This window comes from Macaca thibetana, chromosome 11 (genome assembly GCF_024542745.1).
Source record: "Macaca thibetana thibetana isolate TM-01 chromosome 11, ASM2454274v1, whole genome shotgun sequence".
Classification (NCBI taxonomy): domain Eukaryota; kingdom Metazoa; phylum Chordata; class Mammalia; order Primates; family Cercopithecidae; genus Macaca; species Macaca thibetana.
The window spans coordinates 122,552,517-122,562,816 of record NC_065588.1 but is presented as its reverse complement, the minus strand read 5'-3'; the positions used below and the strand labels follow the sequence as shown (position 1 = coordinate 122,562,816).

At 40.9% G+C, this 10,300-nt stretch overlaps 1 long non-coding RNA gene across 1 annotated transcript in view; it reads right to left on the bottom strand.

Annotated features, from left to right (window-relative positions):
• Positions 1–302: 302 nt before the first annotated feature.
• LOC126930133 (uncharacterized) overlaps positions 303–10,300 on the bottom strand; it is a 38,224-nt gene continuing 28,226 nt past the window's right edge. Inside the window, exon 3 of the long non-coding RNA XR_007717463.1 lies at positions 303–393. This is a non-coding gene — a long non-coding RNA (uncharacterized LOC126930133). The remainder of the gene's footprint in view (positions 394–10,300) is intronic.

The window sequence follows — 10,300 nt, the reverse complement described above, 5'->3', positions numbered from 1 at the left end:
TTTAATTGCTCTATATTCTGCATTGGTGGAGGGTCACATCTGGAGGAGTCATCTTCTATGCGCTTCAGGCTCACACTTGAATGGGAGCTGAGTATGGTTCCACAGCTTTGGGGAAATCCCAAAGGCAGAGAGCAAAAAGATGTGTAGCAGGCACCTTGAGGTGGGAGGCTGACGTTGAGTCTGATTACACCTGGACGTGTCCCCGGTGGCTGGGACTGAAACCAGAAATGTGCTGAGGAGAGGCGACGTTGGGGACCAAAGTCATCAGAGCAAGTGTGTTATTTATGCCCAGGTTCCCTGTCCTCAATGTACTTTCATTTTCACAAAACAGCTTCTCAGATGTCGATGAATAGAAAAAAAATATGTAGATGGTAAAATGCAAAATGACTGCATCTATAAACACAGAATTCAAAGTAGTCTGTAAGTTTAAGAAGAATGACCCCTATTCCTGCTTTTTTTTTTTTTCAATGTATTTGCAAATGACACAGAAAGCCTTACTCAATATGGCTTAAGTCAATAGGTGGGCTTACTGGCTTATGACACCATCTGGTGGAATAACTGGCTTCAGCCTAAGCAAGATCAAGCAATGATACCGGGACTACTTGTCTGTCTCTTACTTGCTATATTCTCAACATTAGCTTTATTCTCAGTTGTACATAGTAGCAAACTGGCTGCCAACCACTCCAGCTGTGTGTGTGTGTGTGTGTGTGTGTGTGTGTGTGTGTGTCTCCCACAGAAGACCACAGGGTTGAATCTCCTGACTTTCACAGTAGCATACCCACCCCTGGAGTAAGCATCATGGTAAGGAAATGAGAAGCCTTTCCTTTGGCCTGAGTCACTTGCCTGTTTCAGGAGTATATTCAAGGTATTTTTCCCAGGGAAAAGGTAAATGTATTTTGGGTGTCAGTTACAATTGATGTCTACTATTAGCAATAAATGTACAGAATCTTTCCTTAAATATAAATTTAGATCACAAAGAAATTAGTTTCACTCATCTGGGGTCCAAGTTGTGCTATAGAAAATGCCCCTCCCTGTTCTCATCCATGGCAGAAGTTACTAATCAATCATCAACAGTGTCTCTTCAAGGATTGGATGCATCCCCAGAAACCATCTCAGTAGAGTGCTCTGGGCGCCACTCCCAGGCTATGAGAACGGATAGATGAGAGAAAATAAATTTGCCATCCATGATCATAAAGGGCAAAGGCTGTAGAGTCAAGTAGTCTTGAGTTCTCACTCCAGCTCTGCTCATTCCTTACTATTTGGGAGACCTTAAGCAAACAGCATAATTCCTGTGAGTCTCAGTTTACTCACATGTGAATTAAGAAAATAAAATTGGCCGGGTGCAGTGGCTCAAACCTGTAATCCCAACACTTTGCGAGGCCGAGGCAGGCAGATCACAAGGTCAGGAGATCAAGACCATCCTGGCTAACATGGTGAAACCCCGTCTCTACTAAACACACACACACACACACAAAGCCAGGTATGTTGGCACGTGCCTGTAATCCCAGCTATTCTGGAGGCTAAGTCAGGAGAATTGCTTAAACCTGGGAGGCCAAGGTTGCAGTGAGCTGAGATTGCGCCACTGCACTCCAGCCTGGGCGATAAGCAAGACTTTGTCAAAAAAAAAAAGGAAAGAAAGAAAAGAAAAAATCTACACAGGAAGAGTATATTTACATTGAGGTAGGAGGTGGGACTTTACTCCAGAGCAGATTGGACACTGGCTGACACAGGAAAGAAATGAAAGCAGCTCTCCATAAAACACGCCCAACAGTGCCACGTGAGCTTACCATTGCCATGGCAACACTTGGTTGTTTCCACCCCTTTCCATGGCAGTGACCCATAAGTTTTCACCCTTTTTCTAGAAATTTATAAATAACTCACCCCTTAATTTGCATGTAATTAAAAGGAGATATAACTGTGACTGTGGAACTGCCTCTGAGATGCTACTGCTGGCACACAGCCCATGGGGTAGCTGGGCTCTGCAAGGACCAGTACCTCTGCTGCTGCTGTGCACTGCCATTTCAATCAAAGTTCCTGTCTAACACCACTGGCTCACCCTTGAGTTCTTTCCTGGGTGAAGCCAAGAACCCTCCCAGGCTAAGCCCTAATTTTGGGGCTCCCTTGCCTTGCATCAATATGGTTAGCAAAGTGTCACAAAGTAGGTATTCAATGCATCTCATTTTCCTCTTTCTTTCAGAAAGATGATTTTTCTTCTCTGGATCTTCCATTTTGGAAAGGGAAGCCAAATAATTTATTGATGATGATCTACTGACTACAACTCCCCTTAGCACCCATCCATGTGGAAAGACACCTTTGGACATCTGTTATACTCGAAGGAGCCAATGTTATCCTGTTTGTTAAATAATCTTGTTCAATCCATGATTGGGTAACTGGTCAATTCAATACACTCACAAGATATCAGCAAAAAACGTTAATGATGGTATTTGTGCCATAGGTTTTTGCTCTCAGAGAAAGCAGGGCCCCCACAGTGCAGCCTGCTGAGACGCCACCCACTGCTATTGAAACAGTTAAAGCAGGTCAATAGCTCTCAGTGTGTTTTTTTTCCCCTCTCAGCCCATTTGTAGTTTTTCACCTTTAAAGACACATAATCAATCAAACATGAATGACTGCAGTAGCCTGTATTGACCATTTGTTTTTTAAACATTGAAACTTTGGAGCAATCTGCACAGGAATTTTTGATAATATGTTAAAAAAATACTGCAATTCTGAGAGTCAATTCCCTACCATGCATATCTAAGGTGCCCATGCCTTTGGTTGAGAATTTGTCCCCCATGTGTACTTGGTAACATTTTTTAAAAATTTAATTAAAAATTTTAATTAGAAAAGTAAAACAACTGTTTTGTTCACTTTTAGAATTTTTATTTGCAAAATTTTTGTGGAGGAGGCATGATCTCTGTGTCAGGGAGCAGATGAGGTGCTGGGTTTCAGACTGTGTTTATTCTTGTGGAATGTATTATAGAGTCTAGGATGTAGATCTGAAAGTACTCATTTCAAAATATATTATTTAACCACAGTTATGATAAGATTATCTTTGCATATGTGGTGCTTTGAAAGTTATATCACTGGAGAAAACTGATCTATGGAAAATTTGTTATAGCAATAGAACAAAAGTATGCCCATTTGGGAAGATTTCTGCTAAAAATAATAGTGTGTTCAACTACTAATATCTAAAATACTGAAGACATTTAATCACCCATAACACAACATCTTGGGACACAGGCAGTGCTGGGGTTGTTCAGCAGCTCTGAAAGCTTATGGAATCCACATATTTATGATTTTCTTGGCTTTTGTTCTACTGGCTGCAAATGGCTCCACAGCCCCAAGCATCATGTTCTCAGATGCCAACATTCCAAGCAGAGAAGATAGAGGGCGCAGAAAAGGGACCTCATCCACAGTGCCATCTCTTCTCAGGGGGCTAAACTGCCCCAAATTCTCCCATATAGCTCATTGGTCATAGATTCAATGCAACTAAGTACAGCAGAAAATAATAGGATTCACCAAAAGGGGCAGGCAAATCATGATTCATCTTTGCAGCTTTGGGAGGGATGTATCTTCCCTTGATATTTATCTGGCAACTCAGTACTTGAACAAAATCAGAGTACTGCTTTCATGAATGAAGTAACCATGCAGTACATGTGCTCTCAATTACTATTTATTTACAATATTGCATATATGGTCATGAACCTCATTAGCAGGAATTCCAGGATTGCCCTCTTTGGACTTCTGCCTACACCAAATTGTTCAAAACTCATGGGAGTTAATAGAGTCTAAAAGGAATTGGTACTCCTTGAAAAACCAAACAAAAGAAACGGCCTCCACCAGTCCAATGCTGTCATTACTCTGTGCTGCCAGACGGTGTCACTGTTGAAGAGTGGTTCTGGGCAGTTCTGCTGCTGTAATTCTCCACCGCTGAGAAACCTGTCCAGGACCAGTTGTTTGTGAAGTTAGGGTGCTTTGTGCTTCATGTACCTCTTTAGCCATTGTTTTGTGCTGGGATAATCTCTGGCTCCCTACATCAGCCAGAGACATACTATGCAGAAACCAGTCACATGAAACCAGTCTTTGTGTCCATCAGTTAAACAAGCCTGCCAGCCTAAATCTACTCCTTCCATAAGATCTCTTTATTTTGTGGAATTAATTGTCCTTTTTTCTCACTGGATCTTTATCTGTGTGGCCCTGTTCTTTCTAACTTCAAATCTTGGGATACAGGATATGGGTTATCCATTTTCCCTTCCAGGAGGACATGGGCCCATTTATCAAATTAACTTACATTTTTTTCAGTATCAGTTTGGTATATCACAGTAGGATGGGTGAGATCTTTTGCTAATCCAGTAGAATGCAGGTACCATCATTGTAGGACTCTTGTTCATCTTTTTCTATCCTCATCCATAGTGCATGGCAGATAATGGAAGCCCATTTCCTTAAATTAATTAGTATAACCACCCAGTTCTTGAATATGACTCTTTTAAGACAATGGGCATTTATATAACAAAGGGGACAACCAAGATAATTTTTCCCCAAACAAAGAAGATCTTAGTTGGTTGGCTGTCTCTCTGTGTAACAAAAGTAAACCTTGAATAATTAAAATATATCCCTCAACAGGATCCTCCTTTTGTCTTAAACACCCTGTCACACATTAAAATAGTCTCTGAAAAGACTATTTTATTATAGCATTATAGATAAATTCTACTTCCTAAAAGGGGATCCTTTTCACATTCTTAAACAGAAAATTTGACAACTTGACCTGAGTGTCTTTATTTGGCGTGACTCACTGTCAGATACCAAAGATACCCTTGGTAACAGAGATTAAGTATAAGCCTTACACCTGTTAGTTCTTATCTTCCATTCATGGAACTGCTTTAGCTTTCCTAAGGTGTTTCTGTTGGTAATCCTTATCCATATGGCACATCACCAACCAAGCATGGATATCGCTATCCACTTTCTCCATCTACACCTAAGCAGTAAGCCCTTCTGGGCAAAGCCCTACAACAGAGAGGTGACACCATGTGAAATGACTGGATCTTAAATCCTTTGCAGCAATCCATTTATAGTTTCCTGCTCTTCAACTTTCTCTAACTGCTACTTCAAATCATTTTGTTTTCTTCTGACAGCCTTGCCTTCTCACTTACTCTTGGTAGATGACTGTGATCCTCCTTTTGCACAGAGAAACCTGGTCTTCAAAAGTCAGGGCTTTCCTTTTTTCTCCCTGTTCAAATAAAAATGGCCTCTTCTTCCATCTATAGCCAGATCCTCAGATTAAGGATTTCCACCCCCACAGCCTCCCCTGCAGCTGACACTATAAATTCATTGTGCCTTTGTCCTGCAGTCAGCTTCTCCTCAATCAAACCCTTCTCATCTGAAATATCTCTTCCATTCTGAACAAAACAACAGATAAAACTGTCTTGGACTCCATGTCTCCTCTCCATCTACTGTATTCTGTTCCTCCTACTCACAGTTAAACATCTTGGTAGAATTTTCTGTACAATCTGCCTCCATTTCCTGACCTTGCACTCTCTCCTCCCACCACTGTTATCTGGTTATTACACTCCTTCCTCCCTTCTTCAGGCTTCTGCCCTTAGCTCTTGCTAAAATTGCCATGTTGCCAATTCCAAAATATATATTTTCATCAAATCAATATACACATTATATTTTAACAGCATTTAAAAATGTTTGCAACCATCCTTTTTCCAATTTCTTGAAGCATTTTCTGCCCAACAGACACATTTTAAGTTTTACTTTCTTGACGTCTCTTCTAAGTCTTAGGTCATGACATATCTGTCTCAATTGCAGATTCACCCTCCTTTAGTTAGCCATTATACATTGGAATTTCTCTTCAATGCCACTTACAGAACGTCTCTACCTTGTATTTTATCCCTAGAAATGCTCACCCTCCATGTGGGCCATTTTTCCTATGTTATAACTGCTCAAAGCACCTCATTTCTTCCTTTTTTGTAAACAGAAAACATATCTCTTTTCATATTTATTCACTCAGCATGATTATTTGATCAATAAATAGTTGTTAAATAAATAAATAAATGGCCTATTTTACAACCAAGTAGAAGTCTACTCAAAAATTATTTTTTTTCTGGGGGTGGGGCCAAGATGGCAGACTAGAAGCAGCTCACGTGTATCACTCTCACAGAGAGGAAATAGACTAGTGAACAGTAATCCTGCAGGTTGATCATCTCAGAAACCATGTTAGGATCCATCAAGGCAGCAGAGGAACACAGAGAGCAGAGAAGAGTGAAGCTGGGCACAAGCCCATCTGGGCTCAGGGTGGAGCCAAGAGAACCTCTCCAACATAGGAAAGGGTGAGTACGTGAGAGCCCCCAGAGGGATTCATGCTTTCCACAGGCACCTGTGCAAGACTAGAAATGGGATAGTCTCCCTGCCCCCACTGCACCCCTCACTGCACTTCTACACTGAGTCAGAGAGCCAGTCAGGTGTTTTGCAGAGGCAACTCTTGAGTCCAAGGAGACTGCTACAAGTGTTGGGCCCTGGAGGAGCAAACCAGCATTGGCATCATAGCCCCTATACAGCACAGCCCCTATATTGCCTGGGAGCAATGAGATTACTCCACCCACACTTGCCAGACAGATCTTGGCACCAGCTTCCAGCCCAAAGGTCCTGCTTCAGCCCAAACTTAGCTAGCTGTTGCACCCACCTCCACCACTGATAGCCAGGTGGGCAACATTAGCTAGAAATTCCAGCCCAGTGTTCACACTTCTATGTGAACTCAGATGGAGCACACAGCTTACTGTTGTTCCAGGAAGCACCCAGGTGGCAAAACACATGATGCCACTTGCTCCTGCCACTGGTAGCCAGGAGGGCAATTCCTGCTACAGCTTTCAGCCCAGTGGCCCCACTTCTGTGTGAACTCAGCTGGAGAGTACAGTTTCCCGTTGTCCCAGGAAACACCTAAACAGCACAGTGTAGGACTTCACCCACTCCCACCACTCGTACCCAGGTAGAGAGCACCTGCCTTCTGGCCCAGTGGTCCTGCTTCTGTGGGGACTCAACTAGTGGGTGCAGCCTCCTGTTGTTCTGAGAAACACCTGGGCAGCAGACTGGGCATCCTTACCCACTGTTACCACCAGTATCCAGGTGAGCCATGCATGCTAGAGCTTCTAGTCTAGCATCCTACTTTTGCCTGAATTTGCTGAAGGGCATAGCCTCCTATCGCCCTGGAAACCCCAGACAGCAGGGAAGGCAACTCCTCTAACATCTGCCTCTCATAGCCAGATGGGCCACACCTGCTAGAGCTTCTACACCAGTGGTCCTGCTACTGCCTGAACTCTGAGGGCAGGCACAACCCCATGTTATCATAGGAAGCACACAGACAACAGATTAGCGTCAACCATGGCCCCTGCCTGAGGGGGCCCCATAGACTAGATCACCTAACCAAAGAAATGTGGGCATGGAGACATAATCAGAGAGTTCTCCTCGAAGACCCAGGAATTCATTAGAATCAAAGCCAGTCAATCAAACCCATCTTATACCATAACTTAACCCCCAAGGACATCAAAGAAGAAAAAAGCAAAACAATCCATCCAAAGCACAGCAACTTCAAAGACTGAAGGAACATTAGCCCACACAAATGAGAATGAACCAGTGCAAGAACTCTGGCAACTCAAAAAGCCAGAGTATCTTCTTATCTCCAAATGACTGCTCTAGTTCCCTCACAATGACTCTTAACCAGGCTGAAATAGCTGAAATGTCAGAAATAGAGTTGAGAATATAGATAGGAACAAGTATCATCCACATACAGGAGCTACTTGATACCCAACCTAAGAAATCTAAGGATTACAATAAAAAATACAGGAGCTGCTAGATTAACTGGACATTATAAGAAAGAATCAAACTGATCTGCTAGAGCTGAAAAGCACACTAGAAAAATTTCATAATGTAATCATAAGTATTAATAGCAGAATCAACCAAGCCTAGAAAGAATATCAGAGCTTGAAGACTTGCTCTCCAAAGTCATTTAGTCAGAAGAAATAAAGAAAAAACAATAAAGAAGAATTTTTAAAATCTGAGAAATATGGGATTACGTAAAGAGACTGAATCTACTACTCATTGGTGTCCCTGAAAGAGATGGAGAAAAATCAAGCAACTTGAAAACATATTTCAGGATATCATTCATAAAAATTTCACCAACCTCACTAGAGAGGTTGGCCAATATTTCAATTCAGGAAACGTAGACAACCCCTGCAAAATACTACACAAGAAGATCATCTGCAAGATGGTCATAGTCATCAGATTCCCCAAGGTTGACATGAAAGAAAAAATGTTAAAGGCAGCTACAGAGAAAGGGCAAGTCACAAAGGGAAGCCTATCACACTAATAGCAGACTTGTCAGCAGAAACCCTTAAAGCTAGAAGAGATTGGGGTCCTATATTAACCATTCTTAAAGAAAAGAATTTTCAACCAATAATTTCATATGCAGCCAAACTAAGCTTCATAAGTGAAGAAGAAATAAGATCCTTTTCAGACAAGCAAATGCTAAGGAAATTCATTACCACAAGACCTGCCTTACAAGAGGTCCTGAAGGGAGCACTAAATGTGCAAAGGAAAGACCATAACCAACAAAGTACACAGGTACAAAGTACATTACCCACAAAGTATACTGAAGTACATAGACACGTGACACTATAAAGCGGCTACACAAACAAGTCTGCATAATAACCAGCTTAAAATATGACAGGATCAAACCTGCACATACCAATACTAACTTTGAATGTAAACAGGTTAAATGCCCCAATTAAAAGGCACAGACTGGCAGGTTGGATAAAGAAGTAAAACCCAATAGTACGCTGTCTTTAAGAGACTCATTTCACATGCAATGACACTCATAGGCTCAAAATAAAGAGATGGAGAATAATCTACCAAATAATCACAAAACACAAAAAGGTACGAGTTGTTATTCTAATTTCAGACAAAACAGACTTTAAACCAACAAAGATCAAAAAAGACAAAGAAGAGCATAACATAATGGTAAAGGGTTCAATTCAACAAGAGGGCCTAACTATCCTAAGTATATACATACCCAACACAGAAGCACCCAGATTCATAAAGCAAGTTCTTAGAGATCTACAAAGAGACTTAGATAACCACACAATAGTAGTGGGAGACTTTAAGACCCCAATGACAGTATTAGACCACCGAGGCAGTAAACTAACATAGATTTTTGGGATCTGAACTCAAGACTTGACCAAATGAACCTAGTAGACATCTACAGAAATCTCCACCCTCAAACAACAAAATATATATTCTTTTCATCCTTACATGGCACATACTCTAAAATTGACCACACAATTGGGCATAAAGCAATCCTCAGCAAATATAAAAGAACTGAAATCATGTCAGCCATGGTGCAATAAAAATAGGAATCAATGCTAAGAAAATAACTCAAAACCATACAATTACATGGAAATTAAACAACCTGTTTCTGAATGACTTCTGGGTAAATAAAAAAATTAAGGCAGAAATCAAGAAATTCCTTGAAACTAATGAAAACAAAGATACAACATAACAGAATCTCTGGGATACAGCGAAAGCAGTGTTAAGAGGGAAGTTTACAGTACTAAACTTCCACATCAAAAAGTTAAAAAGATCTCAAATTAATAACCTAACATCACAATTAGAGAAACAAGAGCAAACCAATGCCAAGGTTAGCAGAAGGCAAGAAATAACCAAAATCAGAGCTGAACTGAATGAAATGAAATGAAATGAAATAAAATGAAACGAAAGAAAAAGAGAGAGAAGAGACAAAGAAACACAATCAGAAATAACAAGGGAGACCTTACTACCAACCCCACAGAAATACAAAAATCTCTCAGAGACTATTTTGAACACATCTGTGCACACAAGCTAGAAGACCTAGAAGAAATGGATGAATTCCTAGACACATACAACCTCTGAAGATGGCACAAAGAAGACACTGAATACCCTAACAGACCAATAATCAGTTTCAAAATGGAATCAGTAATAAATAGCCTACCAACCAGAAAAAAAACCCAATACCAGATGGATTCACAGCTGAATTCTTCAGATGTATAAAGAAGAGCTGGTAACATTCTGACTGAAACTATTCCAAAAAATTGAGGAGGAGGGACTTCTCCCTAACTTATTCTATGAAGCCAACATTATCTTTGATATTAAAATCCAACAAAGACACAACAAAAAAAGAAAACTTCAATCCAATAACCCAGATGAACATAAATGCAAAAATACTCAACAAAATACTGCAATCCTGATCCAGCAGCACATCAACAAGCTA